This window comes from Phragmites australis, chromosome 16 (genome assembly GCF_958298935.1).
Source record: "Phragmites australis chromosome 16, lpPhrAust1.1, whole genome shotgun sequence".
NCBI classification, from domain to species: Eukaryota; Viridiplantae; Streptophyta; class Magnoliopsida; order Poales; family Poaceae; genus Phragmites; species Phragmites australis.
In genome coordinates, this window is record NC_084936.1 from 4,030,443 (window position 1) to 4,042,668 (window position 12,226).

The following is a 12,226-nucleotide window of genomic DNA, read 5'->3' on the forward strand; positions in this document are numbered from 1 at the left end:
CTTTCAAAAGTTGGTGAGGTTACCTCCATTATGGCCACTGAAGCAGATTTCATTGGCCAAGCAAATTTCTTCATTGGAACCTGGGATCAACTTGGTGCTGCCTCATTGATGGAATGAGGAACACATATAATAGTAGTATGAAAGTAACAGCTATACCATGTAAAAGAAATTGACATAGACATGTATCTCACGCCCTGAAATATGGCTTCCTGAGGTGAATTACTGGAAAATAGAACGTCTAATTTTTGTAACAAAATCAAAAGGTTTTTGCAACTTTGAAGTGCTAACTGGTTTTTACATCACATGCCATAAGTAGCAGTCTATAATTGTACACATATAATTAGACCACAATGCATTGTTTTATGTGGTACAAGTCAAAAGTGTGCATACAAGTCTGCATGCAATTAACCCATAGTACATTGTTTAATGGGTACAAGCCAAAAGTAGGGTGACAACCCTCACATAATCAAAGGATGTCTAACATCTAGGAGACTTATCACTAATGAACATAGCAACCCAATTTAACTTGTGGTTGAATGGCAGCTTGTTGAAAGCTCTAGCCATGTGAGGGTTGGCAACCAGATAAGCATAGTAGAAAGATATGTGTGTCTCATTGAAACCTAGAAGGCTATTCAAGTTGTCAAATAAATCTTCAGGTACATCCTTATCCGCGGTAGCGGCCTTCACTATAGCATTGGTAAACTTGTCACCAACAGATTTGAATGCAGCAATCAGTCCCTCCTCTTCACCTTCAATTATCTTGGCTCTTTTGGGCTTGTTGGCAAATGAGGATGCCCCATTATCTTCAGGAGTGGTAGGAACACCATTTCTGTCACCCTCTTCATTTTCAGTTTCAATATCTTTAGTACCTAGAGCCTCATTTGACCCCTTTACATATCATCCTCTAGCCATGGTGTCCCCAAAGATGGTAACTATGTTATCATAGTGCTCAAGAGGTTTGTTCAAGTACTTAGCATCAGATTTGTGATCCTACAAATGATAAGACCAATTAGTAGACAAAACATGTAGACACATTATTAATATAAAAAGACCCATTTGCACAAAGAATCTAGTACAGCAAAACCTCAACATATGTTTCTCTTTCGAAGCATATAACAAGCACAAAAGATTGTAACATGTTTCAGTGATGCATCACTAAAAACAAAGGAGTTGATGCACAAAGAAAAATTTGTTGTAAGGATACCTTGACATAGTCTGTATAGTGCTCATGATCAAGAGTAATAATAAAATTATCTTCATCCCAACCAGCAGCACTCAATTTTCTAAGCTTGTTTATCTTTACATACTTTCACTGCCATGTTCTCAAATGATTTTTAATCTGCTCTCCACTAAGTTTAGTCTTAAAATGATCATTCACAGCCCTAGCACACATATTGAGATGGACTTTCTTGAAGCCGGATGATGTCCTAGTGCCACTGGCCACCACATTGGCTAGGTCAGAGAGCATGAAAGAAGACATTATTGAATTCCATTTGAAATGGCCACTTCCCTCAGCTAGTTCCCCAATGTGCTCTTCTTGTCCCTCAGACTCTATTTCCTACCATATATTAAAAGAAATTGCAGCATGAAATTTATTGACAAATACATTTCAGCAAGGCACAAATGAAATTCATCAATCAATTTGTTCATACAAATACATTTCAACAATCCACTTGTTCATACAAATACATTTCAACAACCCACTAGTCCATACAAATACATTTCAACAATCAATTTGTCCATACAAATGAAATTTCAGCAAGCTACAAAGACATAGTAGAACTACATTTAGTTTCTATAGTGATTTTGACGGTCTTCCCACATTTGATCTGCAATTCCCTACCTATTAGCCATAAATGCATGTTCACTTGCTTGCCTAGTTGACGATGTAGCATGGTTATGACTTGGCCAATTAGATTCTTGTATGATTAGCTCATCAACCCCATCTTGTATAACCTAGTTATGAACAATGCAACAAGCTATAATAATGTCTACTTGAGTCCGAAATGGGAAGAATGGAATGGCATCATCAAGAATTTTGAACCTCCTCTTGAGTGACCCAAACGCACGCTCTACCGTAACACGAAGAGCCGAGTGCCTAAGGTTGAACAATTCCTTCTCATTTTGCACCGGAATATTCCCCCATTCATTCAAATGGTACCAGACAACACAAAAAGGGGGCAAGAACCCGGGTTTGGCTCCATATCCAGCATCAACTAGGTAGAATTTGCCTAACAAATGATGGACAAGTGGGTCACATTGCTACATATCAACAAATGGCATGGAGAAATTGAGCTACGAAATAAATCTATTACCTTGTGGTACACGAAGGCCATTTTCACCTTCTAAAGCATCTCTTAATACTAGAGCGTCATGTGCTGTCCCCTCACAACCAGCCAAGACATAAGTGAACCGAAGATCAAAATCTATGGCTGCTATTACATTTTGAGTTGCATGAGACTTCCTACCACGAAAGCAAGGCTCCATATCCTTAGAAACAGAGGCTCGTACATGCGTGCCACCAATAGCTTCAATACAATCCTATTTTATGTTCAATACAAGTCATAAAAGATTAGAGAATATACAGTCTTATATAACTAAAAAAATCATAATGAAATAGGGTTGAACCTCACACCTTAAAATAAGGATCCTACCTTGGATTCCCTGATATTTTGGTTGGAGTGTCCAATGAAGGTGGTCTAATAAGTTCATCTCGTAGCTCACCAACAACATGAAGTACTTTATTGAAATAACGGCTAACTGTTTCACCAGATCTATCAAAATTAGTACCAACTAACCTATTTCTAAGGTTATGTCCCACTGTATTTAAAAACATTGCTATCTGCTACTCAACACACACATGAATAGTATCTTGAAGCAACCCACGATCCCTAAAAAGCGTACAAAACTGGAAGAAACATGCTCTACTAAGTCTAAGCATGTTTACACAAGTTGTATCATTCCTCCATATTTTTGTGTTCAGGTACACAATTCTGATCCTATCTCTTTCTTCTATTGGCCCATAGGTAATAGGTTCTCTCCTTGCATCCCTTTTTCTTTTTATAGACTCAATAACTATGGCCATCATCGACATCAACATATGTGCTGCAGCACTATAAATTAAAAGCTTGGTCCTCTTGTCCATATATAATGCACAGACAAATCACATATGTTCACATCAATTAGGCTACACATGAGTTTTTGTTGTACGAACCAAGAAAAAAATCCATTATAGCAGGATGCGTTTCAGCACCAATTTATGATGAGGTAACCCATACAGAATGCATGAAAAAAACATTTACATATAGATTACAACAAAAATAGATTTTTAACCTATACCCTACAAGTAATCTTAACAAATAAGGAAGTAACCCATCCATGTTTATGCATCAATTAGTCTATAGTCACCTAAAATTTACCACACTCTACAACCAATTTGGGCAGAAGACAATGGACAATGGACATAAATCGTTATAAGAATGACAATGGACAGAAGAAATCATTGGTCTCTATGGTCTGAAAAGAGTATACTAACATACAAGAGGAAATTTGGGTGCAAAAATTGGTAGTTTCGTTAGGCGCATCAACACTGGCAGCACTTCGCCCTTCCACACAACATCACGGATCACAGGAAGCCACCAAAATCTTGAGTACAATGCAAAAACATTCCTGACCCCCTAATCTGCCAAGGCCTACTATCTAGCATGCCAAATCACGAAGTCCTAAAACTGACCCAGGCCCAGCCCTGATTTTACCATACAATCAAGATAGGGTTTCATACCTTGGGCACAAGCCGATCTGCTGAGGTCGTGAAGCGTGGTGGGGCAAGCCGAAGGTGAAGAGGGAGGAGGATGCGGGGACGAGGTCGTTGGGTGCCTCCGGTTTCGTCTTCACCCGATGCAGTTTCGGCCACCGGCTTCGCCCCTCCCCCCATGCACGTGGTCGAGGACAAAGGAGGGTCGAGGGCGGAGGAGGGTAGAGGTGACAGAGGGAGGAGGGAGGAGTTGCCTGGATGGATGAGGGAGGAGGTTGCCGGTCACCACATGCTGGTTCCCCTAGCACCCACCTGTGTGCGCCGCCTCTGTTCTGCCGCCTCTGTTCTGGGAGAAAGGAATAGGAGGTGAGGAACTGAGGACTGAGAGGTGAGCCATTCGATTCCTAAAAAAGAAGGTGACTGCAACGAGCCGTGCGACTCACGAGGGGCGCAGAGGGACGGGGGCCACGTGGTCCGCCAATTTTTTGCGGCTCCGTCTGCCTCGAATCTTATGGCATATTCGGTGTCAGTGGCCATCCCATCCTTACTCGCCCTCAAACCAAACACTAGCAAATATGGGATGGCCATCTCACATCCCTGCATATCCATTGAACCAAACACACGCTAAAAATGTAAACATTGTATCAGTACTATATGTGGTATTTTAGTGAAAAAAGTAAATTCTGAACCCTTTTCTTTATTTCTTTTGCTTGCTGTTGGAAGTACTTTCTTACTGAACAAATAAAAGGTGTCACGCATATATTTTTTCTGTTGACTCTTTTTTTTTTTGACAACTTCTATTCGTTGTACTTTTTAATCAACCAGTCAGCCAATAGATTTGCAAAATAGCATTTCATTTCCAGTCAACCAACCATATACACAGTGTGCTGTCAACTCATCGATCCCCAGTGCGAACGTGGTGTACATTGTGCAACTTATATGGAGGAATTTCACATAAAACCATGCAAGTCCTACATAGGAATCGACCACACATTCGAAATGGTATCACATTCTAAGCCATACGGCTATTATCGTCACATCGATGGATGGAGCACAAGGATTTCACATAAATTTACATAAGAATTTCGCATAAATTTACATAAGAATTTCATATAAAACCATGCAAGAGTCCTACGTAGAAAAAAAACCACACATTCAAATAAACGGTATCACATTCTTCTTAGCTATGTGGCCACTACCACATAATTAGAAAAAATAGACGAAGTATCATATACGGTTTTTTAAGACTCGAGAGTGATAAAATATCCATAGACAGTTGCTAAGACAGACGTATCTGTAACATGACCGCCATTTGAGTGTGACAGAACTCACAAATGGTTTTTATAAATCCATTTGTTTCTATAATATAGATATATATGGAGTTTAGAAAAAACTCATCTATGATATTGTCACATACGATTTCTTATAAGATTTATCTGTGTCTGTATGATAGAAAAAGATGGATTTTTAAAAAAATTATATGTAGTTAAAGATCCAAATACTTTTTTAAATTTGACTCTTCGCTCTTCGGCTTCCTACTATCCCCCATAAACACAAACCGCTTGTTTCCCTCACTGAAGCGATGAGAAGTTTATCTCTCTTGCTCTCCTTGTTACCATCTGAACCCCTTTCGTAAAGGTTTTTTTATGTTTTGTTTCCGCTACGAAGGTTCGAGGTCTGGTCGCCAAATCCCCTTTCCTGCAATAAGGTGAGTAGGGTTTGCATCGTAGTTTTATTAGGGTTTTCTTCGATCTGTATACTAAGGGTAACGTGGTGTTTATGTGTCATAGATTGGTAATGTCTTTGTTCACTACTATCAAACACTGGGAGAATAGGGTTATTCATATATCTGCTTCCACTGTCCAGATGCTTGGTGTCGATTTTGATCGTGTGGAATATGTGTTCTTCGCTAATGTGAAGGGCACCATCGTGAATCTAATGTTTGATTTGAATCGTGTTCTATTGTCTGTTATTCCAGATGGAATTTCTCTATTGATGTTCGTTACAATGGAGACATTTTTTAGAACTGTAAGACTGGTTTGAACCATCATCTCTTACTTAACAAGGACTGACCATTTGGCAGCAATGCGGTTTGGTTATGGCACATGACTGAGTTAGCCAGGATGGAGCCTAATCTGGATGATAGCGAGATGATGATTGAAGTTGATGCTTGGGTTGACATTGTGGTGAAACGTAGGCAGCTGAGATGATGTCAATCATCTCATCCTTATAGAAGACACTGTTTTAATGATGTCAGTCATCTCATTCTTCTGGAAGACGGTGTGGTCAATAATGTCAATCATCTCATACTTTTCGAAGATGGCATCAATGATGTCAATTATCTCATCCTTCTGGAAGACCGTACGATATACAATTAGAGATTGTGTATAACTAGGTTTATGTTTTGAACAATATGTGCTGTTGAGATGGTGTATATAGAATAATGTGTTCTTATGTGTTATATATCTATGTGATGTTCTTATTTGTGATATGTATATATTGTGATGTTTTTATGTATATCATGAAGTATGGTGTATGCCATATCATGCAGGCAGCCAGGAAGCAAAATAGTTTCTTAGGGGGAAAGGGTCACACAGATAATTTTTTTTATATAAAAAAAATCGTCCGTGACACTTTATGCAAACGAGCTTATGTTAGAATTGTAATGTGTTTTCAAGTCTTTTGTGTTGTATTGCCGGATGGCACTATTGTTGGTCAAGTCTGCAGAGTTTTTAGCTGTTAATTAGAGGACCGGTCTGTAAAATCATGTAGCGATCGTGTAGGACTAGACCTGCAATATCGGATCACAAATCCATAGCTATTGTACATGTTATATTATAAATGGAACCCGATCTAATGAGGATCGATGTGCTTGGCCATTTGATTGTCCTTTGAAATTCTTTCATGGTATCCAAAGTCATGATCTAATTACTCTGAATCTCCACTGTTCTCTCCCTCATTTTGGCCAATACCTAGAGGAATTCATCCATGTCCAACTCCAGCGTCATCACCACCACTGGCTCCACCCAAAGTGGTCTCTAACCCACACCAGCCTTCAATCATCTAATCACTATGAAGCTCTCGAGAGATAATTATCTGCAGTGGACACAACTCTTCCTATATCTGTGGAGCCAACACCTCATGGGGTACATTGATGGCACAACCGCTTGTCCAAATCCCACAATCATGCAAGATGGCGAAGGTGGTCCACGCATCTCTATCAATCCGGAGTAGGCCGTCTGGTTCTAGCAAGATCAATTGGTTGTGAGCGCTATCCTCTCCTCTCTCACTGAGGAAGTGCTCGCACAAGTTGTCGGCTGCTTGACGGCCAAAGAGCTCTGGTGCGCCATCGAGAAGACCTTCGTGTCGAATTCAAGAGCAAGAGTCATGCAAATTCGCATGGAATTGGTAACCATCCAAAAGAAAGAGCTCAACGTTGCCAATTATTTTTGCAAGGTGAAGAGTCTCGCTGACACGCTCGCAGCTGTCGACAAGCCCTTGTAAGATGATGAAATGATCTCGTATATGTTACAAGATCTTGGGTCTAAATTTGACCCCCTGGTGACAAGTATCACCACTCGCGCTGACTCAATGATAGTGAGCGATGTCTATGCTCATATTCTCGACTTTGAACAAAGACTTGAGCTGAATTTGACCCCCTGGTGACAAGTATCACCACTCGCGCTGACTCAATGACAGTGAGCGATGTCTATGCTAATATTCTCGACTTTGAACAAAGACTCGAGCACAACAATTCAACTCTTCAATTCACTTCGGCCAACCAAGTGAACCGAAGCCAAGGATGAGGAGGAGGTCGCAATGGCCATGGCTGTGAGCGCGGCAACGGTGGCAATGGCGGCGACAATGGTGTGTGGCCATGGTGGTGATGGTAGATCCAATCAAGGCGGCCAACAAACTGTCTGTCAGTTGTGCCACCGTGAAGGACACGACACCCTGAGTTGCTATCATCGCTTCAATCACAATTATCAAGCCAGCAACAGCAACAAGGTAGTTGCAGCCGTCACCAACAACTACTATCTGACGCCAACTGGTATCTAGATACTAGCACCACCGACCACATTACACACGACCTCGAGTGCTTGATGATGAAGGAACAACACACCGGCAACGATCACGTCCAAGTTGCCAATTGTGTAGGTTTTTCCATTGCCCCATGTAGGGAATTCTTCTATTGCTGGTCCATATGGTTCTCTAATTCTGAACAATATCCTTCATGTACCTAAGATCAACCGACACGTTCTTTCCATTCACAAATTGATTTCTAATAATTGTGTTTTTGTTGAGTTTCATCCCACTCGGTTTCTTGTTAATGATCAAATCACAAAGACAATTCTTCTTGAAGGACGATGCCAATATGGACTCTACTACATCTCCAATAATAGCTCCAATCAAACTCTTCTCTCAGCCAAAGTCTCACATGGACTTTGGCATCACTAGCTTGGGCATCCATCTTCCACTATAGTTTGTCAGATTTAGATAAGAATAAGCTTTTTGTAAATTCAAATAAAGAACCTTCTGTTTGTGATGCGTGTCAACAAGCCAAGGCTCAGGAATTGTCTTTCAATCCTTCCTCACATGTGTCATCATGTCATTTAGAGCTTGTCCACACCGATGTTTGGAGGCCAGCTTGAACTTCTGTTAACGATTTTAGCTATTCTGTCAGTTTTGTGGATGATTACAATCGCTTCACTTGGATGAATTTCCTCAAACACAAATCTGATGTAGAATCCATTTTTTCTTCAGTTTTAGAATCATGTTAAGCGACTATTAGGAAGGAAAATTATAGCCGTTCAATTTGATTTTGGGGGGGGGGGGGCGTACCATCGTTTACACTGGTTCTTCAATTGGGTAGGCACTGTTCATCAGATTTCCTACCCTCACACCCATCAATAGAATGGCTTAGTCGAATGAACACATATACATATAGTTGAAACCGACATCTCTCTTCTAGCTCAGTCTCTAATGCCCATATGGTTCTGGGATGAGGCCTTTCATTCTGCATGTTATCTCATCAATAGAATGCACAACTGTGTAACCAACAATGATACTCCTCTATACGTCTTCTTGGCAAACAACCTGATTACAGACAGTTAAGAGTTTTTGGGTGTGCTTACTGGCCCAACTTAAGGGCATACAACTCAAGAAAAGTTGAATTTAGATCTAAGATGTGTGTGTCTATAGGCTATAGTGCCAATCACAAGGTCTACAAGTGCCTTGATCATATCATGAGTCGATTTTACATCTCTAGAGATGTTGTCTTCGATGAATAAGCTCACACAAACTGCCAAAAATTCTCACAGCACAATCAATCTTCCCACCATCTCACATCTGTCATAATACTCTGAGCAGTTTCTGACTAAAACCAATCTGACAATAGCCACTCCTATCCATAACTCAACCACCAATCCACCTAATAGCCTAGCAATAGTTAGTTCTCCTACTGACAATGGGCAAACAAAAACTAACCATGTCAGTGCAGCAGATGTTCTTGATGATGCGGGCTCTCCCATGGATTTGTCTAAAACTGCAGAAGAAGTTGAATCAGCTAAAACAATAGAAGAAGTTGATCTGGTAAACACAGCAAAAGAAGCACCTCCATCTCACCCCATGTGTACATGGCTTAAGAACAATATTGTGAAGCCAAAGGAGTTTAAAGATGGTACTGTTAGATATGCAGCTGCAAGTATTGTTCACAGATCGACAAGTATTCCTAATGAACCTAATTCACATCTTGAAGCATTGCAACACAAGGAATAGAAGGAAGCAATGGATGTTGAGTTTTATGCACTTCTGAGAAATGAAACATGATCACTTAAGCCACCAGTGAAAGGAGCTAATCTCATCAACAACAATGGGTGTTCAAGGTCAAAAGAAAGGCTAATGGCTCAATTGATAGATATAAAGTATGATTAGTTGCAAAAGGATTTAAGCAGGTTTAGTGTTGATTATCAAGAAACTTACAGTCCAGTGGTGAAGCCAACAACAACAAGTGTCACTTGCAATGTCTGAAGGATGGGAAATGAGGCAAATTGATATTCAAAATGCTTTCCTTCATGGAGTACTTCAAGAGAAGGTGTATATGCATCAACCACCTAGATATGAGGATCTTCAAGCTCCATCTAATTATATCTATAAGTTGAACAAGGCAATTTATGGACCGAAGCAAGCTCTTAGAGCCTGACACTCAAGTCTATCATCTAAATTGCAGAATCTAGGTTTCAGGTCTTCTCAAGCTGATGCATCAGAATGATTATGGCATCTCACAATGTATATGTTAATTTATGTTGATGCCATAATCATTCTGAGCTCTACACCAAATGTTGCTGATAAATTAATATGAGAAAAGAATAAATCATTTGCTGTCAAGGATGGAAAATTGGAGTATTTCCTGGGCATTGAAGTTGTGCCAACCAAGTAGTGAGTATTTCTGTCACAGAGAAGGTATGCACAAGATTCGCTCAAAAGGGCTAACATGGAGAAGTGTAGATCAATCTCTACTCCTATGGCAGCAACTGATAAGCTCTCAAGAGAATAAGGATAAATATTGATTGGAACATATCAATTCCAATACAGAAGCATTGTTGGAGGACTACATTATCTGACAGTAACAAGATCAGACCTCTCCTTCGCAATCAATCGAGTGTGTCAGTACATTCAGTCACCAACTGATAAACATTGGGCAATCGTAAAGCGAATACTTAGATATGTCAAGGGTACACTTAATCAAGGCTTGGACATTCATAAGTCACACGACCACAATCTCAGTGCATTTTCAGATGCTGATTGGACCGGGTGTCCTAACGATCAGAGGTCAACTAATGGATTTTTAATATTGTTGGGATCAAATCTGGTTTTATGGAGCTCTCCCAAGGAAGCAACCATTTCTAGGTCTAACACTAAGGATAAATATAAAGCCATTGCCATTGTGATGGCAAAATTGATTTGGATTCAATCGCTATTAAAAAGAGTTGGGGATAGTTCATCACACTACACCGATATTGTGGTGTGATAACCTTAGAGCAACCTATCTCACCTCAAATCCCATGTTTCATGCTCGCACAAAGCATATTGAGGTGGATTTTCATTTTGTTTGTGAATAGGTTGCTTGTAAGGCGATGGAGGTCCGGTTCATTTCATCAAAAGATCAAATTGCAGACATATTAATAAAGGACCCGTGCTCCGTTTAGTCATATTTGCTACAATCTCAACCTAAAGAATTGATGTTGTAATTGAGGGGGTCTGTTAGAATTGTAATGTGTTTTCATGTCTTTTGTGTTGTATTGACATATGGCACTATTATCAGTCAAGTCTGCAGAGTTTTTAGCTGTTAGTTAGAGGACCAGTTCTGTAAGAGCAGTTAGCGATTGTGTAGGACTTGATCTGCAATATCGGATCACATGTCCATAGCTATTGTACATGTTCTATTATAAATGGAACCCGATCTTACGAGGATTGATGTGCTTGACCATTTGATTGTCCTATAAAATTCTTTCAGTTTTAACAAAAATCGTCTATAACCATTAATACGTATAGACGCTTTTTTAAAAATTCGTCTGTGTGTAGCTATATTACAGAAATATATCTTATTTAGTCACGTCTATATATATATAGTTATGTTACTGATATAGTTGTAACTACATATAACAAGCCCGATATTATAAAGACTTTTACAGAGATGGAACCATAACTATCTATGATAGAGTTTAAAATTCGTATGTAGTAACACGTTAGTACGCTATATATATTTTCATCACATTGATGGATGGGATGATGAAACTGCTCCGATCGAATTATGAGATCCAACCAATGTTTCAGATCACTTGGAATGGAAGTAACCAAAGTTCCCTGCAACACTTCAAAATACCTTGTCGCGATCTAGTTCCATTCCTCTTTTGCTTGCAGACATGGAAGGAGGGATACACAAGACAACATTCCTTTCATGAGCTAGCTCGCAGTAGAGGGGTACAGTCCGGGAAAAAGAAACGCTCCCTAACTTGCCTTGCATTCCTTCAATGTCCCGGCTAATCTGGACGGGGTCGAAGTTGCGGAGGAAGAAGAGAAGGAACGGATCGAGATCTGATGCTTGTTTCAGAAGCCTTTCGTTGCATCGATGACTCCATGCACACGTACGTACACCCAATAATGCAACCAACAACCAAGTAACTATATAAAAAAGTGCTAGACACAAATATATTTATAGGTTGTACGGTTGTACCGGCAGGCTATATAATCACGCCTTAAACGCCGGTTCACCGCTATAATCCACGGATAAGTGCACGCAAGATCGGACAATGTTGTACGCGCAGTGTCGGTGTCCACTGACAGCAACGATCGGCAGTTACGTTTTTGCAGCGCCGCACGCGGTGGAGCTCGTCCTCGTCATCGATCTACGGTGCATCATTACGCATGCGCGCGCGCGCGAGAGAGAGAGACTATACCTGGCTTTGTACC

At 40.2% G+C, this 12,226-nt stretch overlaps 1 non-coding gene and 1 pseudogene across 1 annotated transcript; one reads left to right on the forward strand and one right to left on the reverse strand.

Annotated features, from left to right (window-relative positions):
• Positions 1-431: 431 nt before the first annotated feature.
• Positions 432-3,145, reverse strand: LOC133896291 (uncharacterized; annotated as a pseudogene).
• A 4,104-nt stretch (positions 3,146-7,249) lies between these two features.
• On the forward strand, positions 7,250-7,388 carry LOC133896528 (small nucleolar RNA Z247). Its single transcript, XR_009905781.1, has one exon. It is a non-coding gene; the product is annotated as a small nucleolar RNA Z247 (small nucleolar RNA).
• The last annotated feature ends 4,838 nt before the right edge of the window (positions 7,389-12,226 follow it).